Source organism: Protopterus annectens, chromosome 2.part0 (assembly GCF_019279795.1).
Source record: "Protopterus annectens isolate FY-2018-M chromosome 2.part0, PAN1.0, whole genome shotgun sequence".
In the NCBI taxonomy this organism is placed as follows: domain Eukaryota; kingdom Metazoa; phylum Chordata; order Ceratodontiformes; family Protopteridae; genus Protopterus; species Protopterus annectens.
The window spans coordinates 1,397,924,117-1,397,941,292 of NC_056728.1; the positions used below are offsets into that span (position 1 = coordinate 1,397,924,117).

General features: G+C 37.8%; 1 protein-coding gene across 1 annotated transcript in view; it reads left to right on the forward strand.

Annotated features, from left to right (window-relative positions):
- The window catches only part of MGAT4D (MGAT4 family member D), a 997,995-nt gene that overhangs the window by 190,033 nt on the left and 790,786 nt on the right, over window positions 1-17,176 (forward strand). The window lies entirely within an intron of this gene.

Below are 17,176 nucleotides of genomic sequence, written 5' to 3' on the forward strand. Positions count from 1 at the left end.
ATAAACTACTAACTTCTGGGCTGAAACCACTCCTTCAGGGACAGATAGTCTGCTCAAAGCTCCCCTCTCTCACAGGTGAACAGAGAAACTTCCTTCTATCCAAGTAAGGTATGGGCAACACAGAAACTTGTAACACAGCCCTGGATTCAGCAATAACCTGAAAACTGGACTATACTAGATGTTCATCGTGTTTCACTGTTGCAGTCATGACTGTAGGGTTCTCCCCTGCCGGCAGGCAGCCCCAGGTCAGCCAGAATCCCAAAGTCTGGGTCCGGCGTCGGCTGTTCAACCATGCTCCCTGACGTCAGAGCGCCAGGAGTACAAAGCTGACAGCCGACGCCATCTTCTTCAGTCTTTCTTGCCGTGCGGTGATAGCAGTTCGCATTTGCCGGTCGGCGGACTCCTGATGAAATTTTACTGATATACTTCGGTCCGAAGACTTTCTTCTCCACTCAAAGCTAAGTACCCCGTTGGGGAAACTTTTTTCTTGCTCCACTCCGATGTCAGAAAAAGTTAATAATTGTATTTCTTGTGGGAAGCAAATACCTCATAAGGATTTTCATTCTTACTGTATTCCTTGCTTGGGCCCTGACCACGACGTAGATAGTTGTCGGTTTTGTGCTAGATTCAATCAACGTACAATTAAACGAAGGTACGATTTTGCTTTTCATTACTTCGGTAGGCGCTTTAACTACAAAATGTCGTCAGATACGGTCCCGGCTACCGGAGTTCATAAACGTCGCAAGGATAAAGACAGGCCTCCGAGGTCCAAATCTGATGATAGCGCACAAGTGGAGCCAGCTTCAGGTTCGGCCGTCGTCAGTGAGGCGCTTTTGCAGCCCCTGTCCTCGGCCATTTCAGAACCGACGGCCGAAACGGATTCTCATGAGGAGCCAACCAGGCCTTTAAATATCTCTGTTGCAGGACCTTCGGACAGTGCTCCTTCGGATGGGTCCGGAGCCGCTGTGCAGGTACTGGCTTACGAAGGGGTTTTCAGGCCTACTCAGCTACTAATAAAGGCAAAGCCAAAGACGAAGGCAAAGACTCCTTCAAAATCAAAGACTTCTACACAGGCTTCTTCTGAACCAGCTCCCAAGTCACAGAAACAGTTACTTAAGATGGCGGAGGATTTACTTACTATGATTAGGGGTTCTCATCCCCCTCCAGACAAAAGGCCAAGACAGGATGTTTATCATGATTCCTCTGATCAGGCTTCTGTTTCCTCAGTTTCTTCTTCTGATCAGGATTATTCTTTTCCTCCTTATGAGGATTCTGATGCTGAAGAATCCATTCCTTCAGCTTCTCCCCCTGAGGATTTCTCCTTTGGGGAAACTTTGCATGAAATGAGGGAACATTTCCACTGGGAAGGACAGGAGTATTCGAAATCCAAGAAAAGGCTGAAGGAATTTCTTCTTCTTCCCCAGCATAGACCCTTGGCTATTCCTCCTGTTTTGGATATTGTGGATGATGCCTTTTCGGAGGCTAACTTAACCCCTGACTCTTTTCCTCCTGCTGCTGTGAAGCCTTATAGATATTACAGGGTTCCTGATTCCCATCGGTTTTTATACAAGAACCCTACTGCTGACCCTGAAACCATTTCTCAGGATCCTAAGGGAGCTAAGGCCGCTTCTGCCAAAAATCCTATTCCTACTGAAAAGGATTCTCGATCCTTAGAAAGATGGGGCAAAAAGGTGTACACTTCTGCTACTTTGTCCATTGGGGCTTTAAACTGTCAGTTTCATATGTTTAAATACCAGCAATTTCTATTGTCTGTCTTAAAACAAAAGCTTACTTCCATTTCTGCCTGTGCAGAGGATAAGGAATCACATGCTTTATTGCATGCCACTGGACAGGTTGGAAAGCATGGTTTACACTGTGGATTTGATGCCTTGGAGGCTTCTTGTAGGGCTGCGGCCTCTGGCACAGTCATTAGGAGGCATGCATGGCTAAAGGAACAGAATTTACCTGAACAGGTAAAGGCAAAATTATTGGATGCTCCTGTTCAACCTAATGTTTTGTTTGGATCGAAAGCTGTAGAGGTGATTAAAAAGATGGAGGATAAGGCGAAATCAATGCAAACAGTTAAAGATTTCTTACAAGTACAGCCTCCTAGATTTAGCAGGAATTGGCCTTCAAAAAATTGGTCCTTTCGCACTTCAGACAGTCCTCAGAGGGGTAGATACAGACGTTCCAGAGGGAGGCCTCAATCACAAGCTGCTTATAGACCAGGACAGTGGACTGCTTCCACCCCTAGGGGAGGAGAGGACAGGTCACAATCTCAAAGGAAACAAACTCAATGACTCCCTCTGTGGGGCTACAGGAACTTCTTAAAATAAAAGAGCACAACGTTGCGAGTCCACAATACTGTTTTAATATTAAAAATAATAAACCAAAGTTGTTAAGCGCTTTCATCAACTAGTATGACTTCTTCAGAACAAATTACCATTGAAAATTTTCACATTTAAATACATGTTGCTGGTTAGTCATTGGTTCTAATCCAACCAATTCCATCAATGAAAAATCACAACTCCTGAATATGTAAACACCAGTTAATTAAAATAGAATAAAATTGTTTTACTCAATAATGAATATAAAAAATCAAATATTCTCAAGACATAAATAATATAAAATACTAGTCCATTACATGAACTCATCATAACAAAAAAGTATGTATAAATATATTCACAAATATGTTTACAGATGTCTTTGATATTGCTAAACTGAGTCTGCCTTTTCCTTGAGAATTGGCATTATAGTGATATGCTCATTGAGCCCTGGTGGATAATCAGCAGCTAGCCTTAATTGCCACAATAGCTCCTTTTTATACAATACATTTTGCCAATCCCCACCCCTTGCTTCCACTGTTACAAATTCAAGTATACCAAACTTAAACCATGTAAACTTGGTACATAAAATACTGTGTTTATGTAATGCATTAGTATCTTTGTTGTTTTTAATATCATAAAGATGTTCATATATTCTAGTTTTGAACATTCTCTCTGTCTTCCCTATATAAAAGGAAGAACAGGTGTTGCACCTTGCTATATAAACTAATTTGCTGGAGCAACAATTGCCACTTTTTAAAAAAAACATGACTTTTGTTTTTATTATCAAGAGAAATAGAAGTATCTTGTAATATATAAGGACAATAGGAGCACCTGCCACAAGGTTTGCTTCCACATCTTTTACCCTGTTTATTGTTGGAAACAAAACCTGCCTCTAACAAGGGCTTCATGTTAGGTCCTACCTTTGTAGAAAATATGGGTTTATCACCCAATATACGGAATATCTCAGTATTTGTTTTAAAGATATTCCAATTTTTTGTCAGGATTCCTTTAATCTGAGAATACAAAGGACTATATTGCACTACACAAGCTTGTTGGAAGTTAGGTGTATCCTGAACTATCATAGCAGTAGATTTGTTATCAGATCCATCTCCACCAGTGCCTAATAAGGGTATATAAATGTTACCCCATTTATTAAGTACATCCATAAGTATAGGATCAATGAAGTGTTCTGGATACCCTCTTTCTAAAAACATATCCCTTAGATTTTTAAACTCTGTTATAACATCATTTTTATCAGTTGTCATCCTAGCTATTCTTATAGCCTGTCCCTTTATAATACTTTTTTTCTGATGAATAGGATGGTGACTAGTATAATGCAAATAATTGTTACAAAATGTGTTTTTACTGTAGATTTTGGAGATGAAACCATCCTGGCCTTTAATGATCTTAGTATCCAGGAAATTAATTTCTTGTTTATCAAACTGATAGGTGAACTTTAAATATTCTGTAGTTTGATTCAAATACTGAACAAACTCAATTATTTGTTCTTGACATCCTTTCCATAAAATAAAAATATCATCCAAAAATCTGCCGTAATATATAACATTGGCGGAAAATAATTCATTTTGAAAAACATATTTATGTTCCCAACCCAGGAGAACTAAATGTGCATACAAGGGAGCACAGGCTGCACCCATAGCAACCCCTTTGAGCTGTTGAAAATATTCTCCTTCAAAAAATATGTAATTATTTTCTAATATAACATTCATTAGTTCACATATAAGTAATACTTCATCTGGGGTCAAAGATGAATAAGTGAAAAGTACATCCTCAAACAAACATAAACCTTCTGCTTTAGGAATACAAGAAAAAAGGTCCTGCACATCTATAGTAAGAAAGAAAATGTGAACTGACCATAATTCTTTGTTAATTTGTCCTAAAAAATCCCATGAGTCCTTTAATAAGTGGGAGAATTTGTTCATAATATGCTTCAGTTTTTTATCCACATATACTGCTATATTATGCGTTTTGGAACCTGCAGCTGCTACAATAGGTCTAAACGGTGGCTTTTTTAGGTTCTTGTGTATCTTAGGTATTCCAAAAATCACTGGAATCTTGGGATATTTATTCAGTAGAAAATCATAGTCATCCTTAGATATTCCCTGGTCCATTAAATATTCATATAGATAACTATCTAGTCTACGATATGAAATATGTATTTCATTTTTGGAACACAAAGAATAATTGTCTGCTTCAAATAGTATATTTTGCATATCATTGGTATAATCTTCTGAACTATATAAGACAACCCCACCTCCTTTGTCAAGATACTTCTATTTCTCTTGATAATAAAAACAAAAGTCATGTTTTTTTAAAAAGTGGCAATTGTTGCTCCAACAAATTAGTTTATATAGCTAGGTGCAACACCTGTTCTTCCTTTTATGTAGGGAAGACAGAGAGAATGGTAAAAACTAGAATATATGAACATCTTTATGATATTAAAAACAACAAAGATACTAATGCATTATACAAACACAGTATTTTATGTACCAAGTTTACATGTTTTAAGTTTGGTATACTTGAATTTGTAACAGTGGAAGCAAGGGGTGGGGATTGGCAAAATGTATTGTATAAAAAGGAGCTATTGTGGCAATTAAGGCTAGCTGCTGATTATCCACTAGGCTCAATGAGCATATCACTATAATGCCAATTCTCAAGGAAAAGGCAGACTCAGTTTAGCAATATCAAAGACATCTGTAAACATATTTGTGAATATATTTATACATACTTTTTTGTTATGATGAGTTCATGTAATGGACTAGTATTTTATATTATTTATGTCTTGAGAATATTTGATTTTTTATATTCATTATTGAGTAAAACAATTTTATTCTTTTTTAATTAACTGGTGTTTACATATTCAGGAGTTGTGATTTTTCATTGATGGAATTGGTTGGATTAGAACCAATGACTAACCAGCAACATGTATTTAAATGTGAAAATTTTCAATGGTAATTTCTTCTGAAGAAGTCATACTAGTTGATGAAAGCGCTTAACAACTTTGGTTTATTATTTTTAATATTAAAACAGTATTGTGGACTCGCAACGTTGTGCTCTTTTATTTTATCTGGTTTTCTCTTTGGGCAGTTGTAGCACCATTTCTTTGGACTTTGTTTGGTTTTGGTGGTGCTTGTTGCTATGGGGTCCCCAGAATCGTTTAGTCTTTCTCCCATTTTGGACTCTGGCCAGTCTGACATTATATCCTTGAAGAAGGATGTTGCAGAGCTGAAGGGAGAACTAACTAGGCTCATAGAATTATTTACGCAGCCTAGTAAAAAAGATTCGGATTGTTTTTCTATTTCGGATGGCTCTAAAAGGGGCGATAAATCTGTTGCTGGTGATATACTTGGCTCTGCTGTTCATATCTCCTCTTGCCGCTTTAAGAAATTGGATGACGTCATAACGGCGGCGCAAATCCACAATGGCGATGAAGGAAGGCATTCTCCATGTAACGCCAACAGTTTTGTTGAAGTATGTGATATGCAGGGGCCTGCTTGACAAAAAAACTGTTTTAAAAGCAATTGTGTGGTCCAGTTTGAAGGAGACATTGAATCTGCCTCTGTTGGTTTTTCTAATGCGAAACAAATACGATGTCAAGAAGGTTTACCTGCAGGTACTGTCTATACCAAACAAAATGGCAAATTTATAAACAGTAATAATTCTTGTACAAGCAGCAGGGTGACTGAGAGAAGAGAACATTTGAATACTACTAATAAGTGTGAATCTTGTGCTTGTAAAGAAACTGTATTTTCTAAAAACAATAATGAACATTTTGGTAATTTGCTTCAAAAACATTTTACTTTTGCTGGTACCAGCCCCAAACGGAACAATGGAACACTGGTTAACAGGGAAACTGGACAGCATAATTTTGAATCATTAAGAGACCTGATTTATGCTTTTGAGAGGAAATTGTTCAAGATTAAAATGTGTCATATGGAAGTGTGTTATTTAAATGAATGCATCAAAAGACAAATAGTTCCACAGGGACTAATAGTCTTTAAATTTCCTTATGGAATTTATTATGACACTGACACTGTTAAGATATTTATTGATATGTTTAACAAATGGGGTTTGGAATTATTAGGTAAAACTGTCTCCTTTTATGAGGCTATGGAAACAAGGCTTTGTGATGAAGTGAATGTATTAAATGAAAAAATCATCACTGATTTATTATTTGCACAATATGAGAATTTGTATTATAAAATCATTAGCAGGGTGGATCAAAAATGTGATAATATTTTCAAGAAAAAAGCTAAGAAGTTAGATAGAGATGTTAGACAGTATAAACTGCACAAGGTATATCCCACTGATAAATTAGTTTTTCATGAAAGAGAATATGAAAATGCACCAAATGAAAAGGGCGAGAGGACCAAACCTAACTCTAACTTTAATTTTGAACTACATAGTGAAAATTTCAGGGAAGTTGAGTCGGACTATCCAGTTGACTTTTAGGATTTTCCGCTTCCCAGACGCTCAGAGAGAATAGCGAATCGCAGACAGGGGATGTACAAAACCTACAGCAGGGCAACACAGCAGAACCACGGGTATACCAAGTGGTAGATCCTGCAGTTCAAATACAATGTATAGATAATATCCAATACAGTTTAAATGGCTTTAATATATACAACTATTCTGAGGTTCTTGTTACCAAAGAACTCTTCTCTTTATTCACCAAAGGATTTAAATTTGTTCCAACCAAAGTACCTGATATAGCTAAGGTAATGGTTGACTTACAGCTATATCTAAGGAAATTAAATCTGAATATTATGTTTTCGGGCAAACCCTCTAGAGTAGAATCGAAAGATATTCTTAAGAGAAGTAGTACATTCAATCTTCCATTGCATCCGTTAGTTACTGCTTATGAAAAATTAGTTAAAGATGATTTATATAAAGTATGGGGAGAGAAAAGAAGATTATTTACTAACTTAAATCATGAAGAAAGGAACCTCTTAAAGACCTTAAAGGAAGACAAGGGTATAAGAATTATGACACCTGGCAAAGGAGGTGGGGTTGTCTTATATAGTTCAGAAGATTATACCAATGATATGCAAAATATACTATTTGAAGCAGACAATTATTCTTTGTGTTCCAAAAATGAAATACATATTTCATATCGTAGACTAGATAGTTATCTATATGAATATTTAATGGACCAGAGAATATCTAAGGATGACTATGATTTTCTACTGAATAAATATCCCAAGATGCCAGTGATTTTTGGAATACCTAAGATACACAAGAACCTAAAAAAGCCACCGTTTAGACCTATCGTAGCAACTGCAGGTTCCAAAACGCATAATATAGCAGTATATGTGGATAAAAAAACTGAAGCATATTATGAACAAATTCCCCCACTTATTAAAGGACTCATGGGATTTTTTAGGACAAATTAACAAAGAAGTATGGTCAGTTCACATTTTCTTTCTTACTATATATGTGCAGGACCTTTTTTCTTGTATTCCTAAAACAGAAGGTTTATGTTTGTTTGAGGATGTACTTTTCACTTATTCATCTTTGACCCCAGATAAAGTATTACTTATATGTGAACTAATGAATGTTATATTAGAAAATAATTACATATTTTTTGAAGGAGAATATTTTCAACAGCTCAAAGGGGTTGCTATGGGTGCAGCCTGTGCTCCCTTGTATGCAAATTTAATTCTCCTGGGTTGGGAACATAAATATGTTTTTCAAAATGAATTATTTTCCACCAATGTTATATATTACGGCAGATTTTTGGATGATATTTTTATTTTATGGAAAGGATGTCAAGAACAAATAATTGAGTTTGTTCAGTATTTGAATCAAACTAAAGAATATTTAAAGTTCACCTATCAGTTTGATAAACAAGAAATTAATTTCCTGGATACTAAGATCATTAAAGGCCAGGATGGTTTCATCTCCAAAATCTACAGTAAAAACACATTTTGTAACAATTATTTGCATTATACTAGTCACCATCCTATTCATCAGAAAAAAAGTATTATAAAAGGACAGGCTATAAGAATAGCTAGGATGACAACTGATAAAAATGATGTTATAACAGAGTTTAAAAATCTAAGGGATATGTTTTTAGAAAGAGGGTATCCAGAACACTTCATTGATCCTATACTTATGGATGTACTTAATAAATGGGGTAACATTTATATACCTTATTAGGCACTGGTGGAGATGGATCTGATAACAAATCTACTGCTATGATAGTTCAGGATACACCTAACTTCCAACAAGCTTGTGTAGTGCAATATAGTCCCTTGTATTCTCAGATTAAAGGAATCCTGGCAAAAAATTGGAATATCTTTAAAACAAATACTGAGATATTCCGTATATTGGGTGATAAACCCATATTTTCTACAAAGGTAGGACCTAACCTGCCTCTAACAAGGACTTCATGTTTTGTTTCCAACAATAACCAGGGTAAAAGATGTGGAAGTAAACCTTGTGGCAGGTGTTCCTATTTTCCTTATATATTACAAGATACTTCTATTTCTCTTGATAATAAAAACAAAAGTCATGTTTTTTTAAAAAGTGGCAATTGTTGCTCCAGCAAATTAGTTTATATAGCTAGGTGCAACACCTGTTCTTCCTTTTATATAGGGAAGACAGAGAGAATGTTCAAAACTAGAATATATGAACATCTTTATGATATTAAAAACAACAAAGATACTAATGCATTATATAAACACAGTATTTTATGTACCAAGTTTACATGTTTCAAGTTTGGTATACTTGAATTTGTAACAGTGGAAGCAAGGGGTGGGGATTGGCAAAATGTATTGTATAAAAAGGAGCTATTGTGGCAATTAAGGCTAGCTGCTGATCATCCACCAGGGCTCAGTGAGCATATCCCTATAATACCAATTCTCAAGGAAAAGGCAGACTCAGTTTAGCAATATCAAAGACATCTGTAAACATATTTGTGAATATATTTATACATACTTTTTTGTTATGATGAGTTCATGTAATGGACTAGTATTTTATATTATTTATGTCTTGAGAATATTTGATTTTTTATAGTCATTATTGAGTAAAACAATTTTATTCTATTTTAATTAACTGGTGTTTACATATTCAGGAGTTGTGAATTTTCATTGATGGAATTGGTTGGATTAGAACCAATGACTAACCAGCAACATGTATTTAAATGTGAAAATTTTCAATGGTAATTTGTTCTGAAGAAGTCATACTAGTTGATGAAAGCGCTTAACAACTTTGGTTTATTATTTTTAATATTAAAACAGTATTGTGGACTCGCAACGTTGTGCTCTTTTATTTTATCTGGTTTTCTCTTTGAGCACTTGTAGCACCATTTCTTTGGACTCTACAGGAACTTCTTGCCTGGAAGTCCCCCTCGGAGGAAAACTCTCTCTTTTTTTTATCAAAATTGGACTCAAATAACCCAAGACAAATGGGTTTTGAATGTGGTTTTACGAGGTTACAAATTCCATTTTCATACCTTGCCAAGGCCAAGCGGATGGCCAGACCTTCCAAAACATCAGTGGACGGAGGCCTTAAACCAGGTGGAAGCTCTTTTGGCTATGAATGCCATAGAACTGGTTCCTCTTTCAGAGATGGGAAAAGGGTTTTATTCAAGGCTTTTTCTAGTCCCAAGGAAGCAAAACTCATGGAGACCCATTCTGGATCTGTCTGTCTTGAACACCTTTCTAGAGATTCCAAAATTCAAGTTGCTTACTCTACAGCAGCTGCTTCCAGTGCTGTCCAAAAATGCATGGATGGTAACTTTGGATTTAAAGGAGGCATATTTACACATTCCCATCAGGCAGGATTGCAGAAAATACCTCAGGTTCAAAGCCGGATCGAGGCACTTTCAATTCTCTGCGCTGCCTTTGGATTATCTACTGCGCCCAGGGTCTTCACCAAATGCCTGGCTCCAGTAGTGGCTTACTGCAGACTCAAGGAAATTCTAATTTACCCTTATCTGGATGATTGAATAATTCAGGCAGACAGCAAGGATGTCTTACTTCAGCATCTAAAATTTGTACAGAACCTCCTCAAGTTCCTGGGATTCTCTGTAAACATAAAAAGTCAAATTTGACACCATCGCAACAGATAACTTTTCTGGGTGCACTTCTAAACACCACTACCCAGATGGCATTTCTGACATCCGAAAAACAGTTACAGCTGGCTTCAACTTTCAGAACTTTGGCAACTTTAACTCATCTATCTGCAAGGAAATTCCTGCAGGCTTTGGGTTACATGGCCTCCTGCATCCTTCTCGTACCATATGCAAGACTACACATGAGGAAAATACAGTGGTACCTAAAAAGTGTATGGTCTCAGCATTGCCACAGTTTAGACATACTGATCCCCATTCTTCCTTGCCTTCAAAAGGAATTTCTTTGGTGGTCCAGGGCATGTGCTCTAAACAAAGGGAAGCCCTTCCGTCTGCCTCCTGCCTCTCAAATTCTAACCACGGATGCCTCGGATTATGCTTAGGGAGCCCATTTTCAGGGCAGTTGTTTGCAGGGCCTTTGGACAAAGGATCAGAAGCACCTGCATATCAATTTAAAGGAAATGTTAGCCGTTCAGAAAGCTCTATTGGCCTTCAGGAATCTTTTACAACCAGGACAACTGTTAATACGGACAGACAACACCACAGTTATGTGGTACATAAACAAGCAAGGGGGATCCCATTCCTACCCCATTTGCAGACTAGCCATGGATCTATGGGACACAGCTTTATCTTGCAATCTGGATCTTCAAGCTCAGTTTCTACCAGGGAAACTAAACTTCCTGGCAGACAGTCTGAGCAGACATCTTTCGGATCCACACGAGTGGATGCTGGACACCAAAATATTCAAGATGATAACAGCAGTCTGGGGATGTCCTCACATAGACCTCTTTGCATCCCATCTCAATCATCAGCTACAGACTTTTTGCACCAGGATTTTCCACACAGAAGCTTGGAGAGTGGACGCCCTGTCATTCAGTTGGAGGAACCTCTCGGGATATGCCTTTCCGCCTCTCCCTCTTCTTCCACGGGTTTTATTGAAGATAAAACAGGACAAACCCAAGATGATCATTTTGCTGGCTCCAAATTGGCCTCGGCAGTTTTGGTATCCAACTCTAAAAAACCTATGTCTGGAGCCCCTTTGGGTCTTACCTCAGTCTCCGAACCTTCTGTCTCAACATCAGGGTCAGGTTCTACACTCTCATGTCAGAACTCTCAGCCTGGCGGCCTGGTTAATCCAGGGCCTTTGATTTCTTCTTTACTGCCCAAGCAGGTTATGGATGTCATTTTGGAAGCCAGACGTCCTAGCACTAGAAAATCTTATGCAGGAAAATGGAAAAGATTTTGTTCCTGGATGCAAGCTCAGGATTCTGATCCTCTTCTTCCCAACATTTCTTTAATTTTACTTTACTTGACAGATCTCTTAAATAAGGGTCTCTCTTTCTCTTCCATTAAAATACATGCCTCTGCTATTTCTGCTCATTATAATACAGACCCTCCCATCTTTTCCCACCAGCTCATGCGACAGTTTCTTAGAGGAGCTAAGAACTTAAGACCTCCTAGATCTCCTCCTATTCCTGCTTGGGATCTCAACTATGTTTTGGAAAAACTAACTTTGCCTCCTTTTGAGCCTGCTGCTTCTTCGGACATCAAGTTTTTATCTTGGAAGACAGCTATCCTGTTAGCCCTAACCTCTGCCAGGAAAGTTTCAGAGTTACAAGCTCTAATGGCTGTGGAACCTTATATTATTTTTCATCAAGACAGGGTATCTTTGAGGACTAATCCTACCTTCATGCCTAAGGTGGTTTCCAAAGTGGCTTTAAATCAAACTATACACTTGCCAACTTTTTTCCCCACTCCTCAAAATAAAGGGGAAAGGATCTTACATTCCTTGGATGTACACAGACAGCTACGTTTTTGCCTGAACAGAACTAAGGACATCAGAAAATCAGAACAATTGTTTGTTTCTTATGCTTCCAGTTCCCAAGGTAAAGCCATTTCAAAACAGACCATTTCTAAATGGATTGCTCATGGAATCAGATTTTGTTATTCTCACCATGGAAAGCAAATCCCAGGGAGTATACGGACTCATTCCACCAGAGCTGCTGCCACTTCTGCGGCCTTCCTCAGGGGAGTTCCTACCAAAGACATTTTGGAAGCTGCAACTTGGAGTTCAGTGCATACTTTTTCAAAGCACTACAATCTTCCTCTCTACTCTAAGTCAAGGGCAGGCTTTGCCTCTGCAGTCTTGCAGGGCCTTTTAGCCGCCCCTTCCACTTTATGACCACCTCCCTTTCTTTCAGCTTTGGGATTCTACCCTACAGTCATGACTGCAACAGTGAAACACGATGAACATAGTACAGTTGTGTACACCTACCATAAATGTAGATGTTCGAGTGTCTTCACTGTTGCAGTCTGGGTTTCTCTCTCTCCTGTCCACTCTTATTTTTACCTTTGTGTATTTCCTTTTTTCACCATTCTTTTGAGGTGTATTTGCAAAGGTTATGGGACCTTTTTCATTTTGGGACTCCTGACATCTGGGGCAAGAAAAACTGAAGAAGATGGCGTCGGCTGTCAGCTTTGTACTCCTGGCGCTCTGACATCAGGGAGCATGGTTGAACAGCCGACGCCGGACCCAGACTTTGGAATTCTGGCCGTCCTGGGGCTGCCTGCCGGCAGGGGAGAACCCTACAGTCATGACTGCAACAGTGAAGACACTCGAACATCTACATTTATGGTAGGTGTACACAACTGTACTTTCAGAAAGGTGGGAAACAAGTATTTTTTTTTTTGTGTTTTGTTTTTTTTTCCAGAAAATAGAGCAGATACAATCAAAACAACCTTTACCTAATTAACCAGTTAAAAAGCTCAAAACTGAGCCCTGTTCCGGCAGTCTCCAATCAGACAAATTCTAACTGCACACTTCTGCCACTAGGGTGCAGAGAAACCTTCTCCAAAAAAGACGGTCTGGATCAGTGCACATGTTATACAAACAAAGCTAGATCCAGCAGGCCTGAATCTAGTCTATGCTACAGCAAACAAGGTGTACCGATTTCAGAAAGAAACAGTTCAAGTAAGCATGCGCAATAAGCCTTTAACCAGAAATTCCCAGCTCAGAAGGGCAGAATCTAGCCTCTCCTCTCACAAGAGTGCAGACCACAAACCATCTTAATGTAAAATAACTGCCTGAAGCCCAGGTGCTTAAACCAAAAGCCTTAGAAAAACAGTTACAATTTAATCAGGCTACTAACAAGCAGTAATAAAGGCAGCAGAATAAATTCAATTGAGTACTTTTAAGAAGAGGCAAAAGCAAAATAAGGTAATAAAGTAGGAAGAAACACAAATACAGTAAAGCAGATGAAGTGCAATTTTTTTTTTTTTTTTTTTTTTTTTTTTGTGGAGTCGGAGGGAACAGAGCAGATTAAGATACTATAAGGGATGCCCTTCCCAAGGGCTCTCTCTGTACACAGCAGAGGAGATGGGACTGGTAGGAGTATCTGAAATCAAAATATGATCTCACTGTACTCAATTGGTTGAGCAAATGAGATGGGTCCAGGAGGAGTGTCCAAAAACAGATTTACAGCAGGGGCGGGCAATTCCAAAGCCACCAAGATTAACACCACAACAGGAAACAGGGAAGGGGGGATGGGGAACTAACTGCAGATAGACAGAAACACAATATTTAATGACTCAAATCTTAAATAAGTGCAGAGAAAAGTATACTTAAATCAGTTTGTGTCCAGTTGTTATATGCAGACAAGTCTCAGTAGCCAACAACTCCGAAGAAAATGATTACTAGAAATGTAACCAACACAGATTTTAATGCAAGCAGAACCCCCCAGGCTACCACTAACACTTGCGCAGGAATTCCAAAGCAGTCTAACAACTTTCAATGAGCCCAGATGGCTACACTTTTTCACACTTCAGGCAACTAACTGCAGATAGACAGAGACACAATATTTAATGACTCAAATCTTAAATAAGTGCAGAGAAAAGTATACTTAAATCAGCTTGCGTCCAGTTGATATATGCAGACAAGTCTCAGTAACCAACAACTCCAAAGAAAATGATTTTTGAAATGAGTCCAGTTTTGTTTTCAGTGATGTTGGCACTCATAGAGTTCAAAGGCAATGTATTTTACTGTTCATAATAAGTCCTAAGACCAAGTTCAGCCAACAGTGTTATGTATTTGCTGACTAGAACTCTAGCTGCAGATGTTTTCTAATAACTAGTAAATCTGGGTTGTATGATAAAATGTGAGAGTCCATGAATGCCTCCTTAAAGAACACATCTTAATAAACAATGCATTTGCTTACAAAAATTACATAAAAGTACGTTATGATTAGGGTTGGGAGGGTGGCCTAATGGTTAAGGTTTTTGCCTTACAAACACATGATACAGGGTTTGAATCTCACAGGGGATAACTGGCTAGGCTTAAAATGGCTCACAAGAGCAGTTAGCCTAGTACTAACCTATGAACCTATATATGGCACTCCCTGCTTAGTACAATTAGCTCTATGGTTGCATATTCTTGGGCATAGTGACATACACCCCTTGCAGCTAACTTAAGACACACAATTATCATCTCCTTCCATACATGGAGCCACAAATGACAACTATTTTTCCATCAGTTTTAAACATAGAAATAAGTTTTTTCTCACTTTAGTGAAAGAAACTTTCAACTGAAAAACTTCTTTTTGAAAAGTTTAATTTGTCAAAGCAATATTCATAGACATTATCTTCAATGAATTAACAGTATAAAACCTGAATAGCCGCACGTACAATTATAGTGTATGACTACAGAAGTATACTACATTAAGCTATAAAACATAACTATTCAAAAAAGTCAGGATGCATGTGTTAATGTTGCAGAGGTATAAAAACTACACTGTTATGATATTATACAGTAAGACACAGGCCTAGCACAGTGCATCCTGGGCTGGATTTGGAGCACATGAAGGCCTAAAGACTTTTTTAATATGTATGTACAGTTATGCAATACAAAGTAAGTATTTATGCACTCAATCACAACAGTGTTGTAAATCTTGATAGTACAGTACATAAATAATGCAATTCATCTCTGCAGTACGACTTGGGATCAGACTTTAAACTGAGATCCCATCTGCCTGAGCTGCTGGTAGCTCATTATATATATATATATATATATATATATATATATATATATATATATATATATATATATATATATACACACACACACACACGTGTATATATATATATATATATGTATATATGTGTGTGTGTGAGTGTGTGTGTATGTATGCATATATATATATATATATATATATATGTAAAAGATCTCAAAACACTATCAAAAAAGAGTAGAGGACTATCCCTTATGTCCTGGCCAAATTTCCTGAAAAAAGGCCAGAAGTCTAGTGGAAGTAATCCAGTCAACAAACCATAAAATAAATAAATAAATACCAGTATTTTGTCACTTAAGTTGTAGATGTGAGACTAAATGCTCTGGGTTACGATGGTATTCTAGCATTCCCAATGCACTAGTGACTTGAGCTTCTGTAGTAGGTATTAACAGGTTGCGACCCTTTGAGGACAGTGTATACTGCCAAATCTGTAGGCCTTCTGAATGTTGCATTTTGTTGTATGTATCGTGTACATTTATCTTTCAGGATATCCATGTATAAAATGTAACAGATTTGGTGTAAAGGCTAAGCACTTATCTTTGCACTGAATGATACAGTTAGAAAATGTCATTTGATATGCATATACTTCAGCTGTTCCTCTAGATAAGAAATATAGGTATCTTCTGCATCCATTGACCACTTCTCTGAGCCCATTCAGCAAACATCACCATCTTCTTCAGCTGTGATGTTGCTGTATGTCTTCCTTAGCCATTTTGTCAGACATGAGTAATATTTTATAAGACTCACTGTTAAATATGAATGCCAAAATAGCCCAGTTATTCATAGATTCATGACTTTAACTAGGCTAACGACCACGGGGCCTTTCTAAGCCTAGACAAGTTTTTCCAAAAGAATAATGATGTCCTGCATCCAAATAGGACATTGAGAGCCAGACATTTATGAGCTACTTCTTTCAGTAAGGGACATTGGAGCCACGCCTGGTGTAAATTTCCTATTCCCCATCCACTTGTCTAGGTTGTGCTTAAACTGGGTAATAGATGAACTCGGCTTCACATGGGTGGGAAGACTGCTCTATAGGTTACCTATGTCCTCGTTTATCATGTCCATGATGATTCTTTCCATGGCCTTACATATGAGGCTGGAAAGACCTCTGGGCCTGTTGTTACCCGGATCAGTGGTTGGACCTCCTTTGTGCAGGGGAATGACTGTAGCCATCTTCCATTCACTGGGCACAAAACCTGACTGAAGGCTCAAGCTGAAAAGTGATTCAAGTGGACCAGAGAGTCCACTTTCCCAACTACCAAAAGTGCTGGACCAAAATATTCATATCCTAAAGGTCTCTGGTAATTATTTTAATGTATTTTAAGGTGCTACAACCAAAGAATTGATGCACTTAGTGCCTAAGTATTGATATATTTAAGAGGGAAGCGGAAAGCAAAACTCCACATAATAGGGGCCTGTGTGCCTTGTTTTTGCTTTTTGCTTTCCTTTCAAGATTTCTCTGTTTCGGTCCATCACCTTTGATGTTTTTGGATTCAGCGATTTAGATGACGGCATTTGAAAGGAATTCTGGTTTCCGAATGACATTAAAGTAACACAGCAGCAAATTACACTCATGAGATGTTCAAACTGATGTCCTGGGGGTACTTGCACCAAACATGCCTATCTTAACTTGTCAGTAGTTTGCATACTGATTTGTTTGTTGAAAATGCATGGGCAGAGGTAATGTT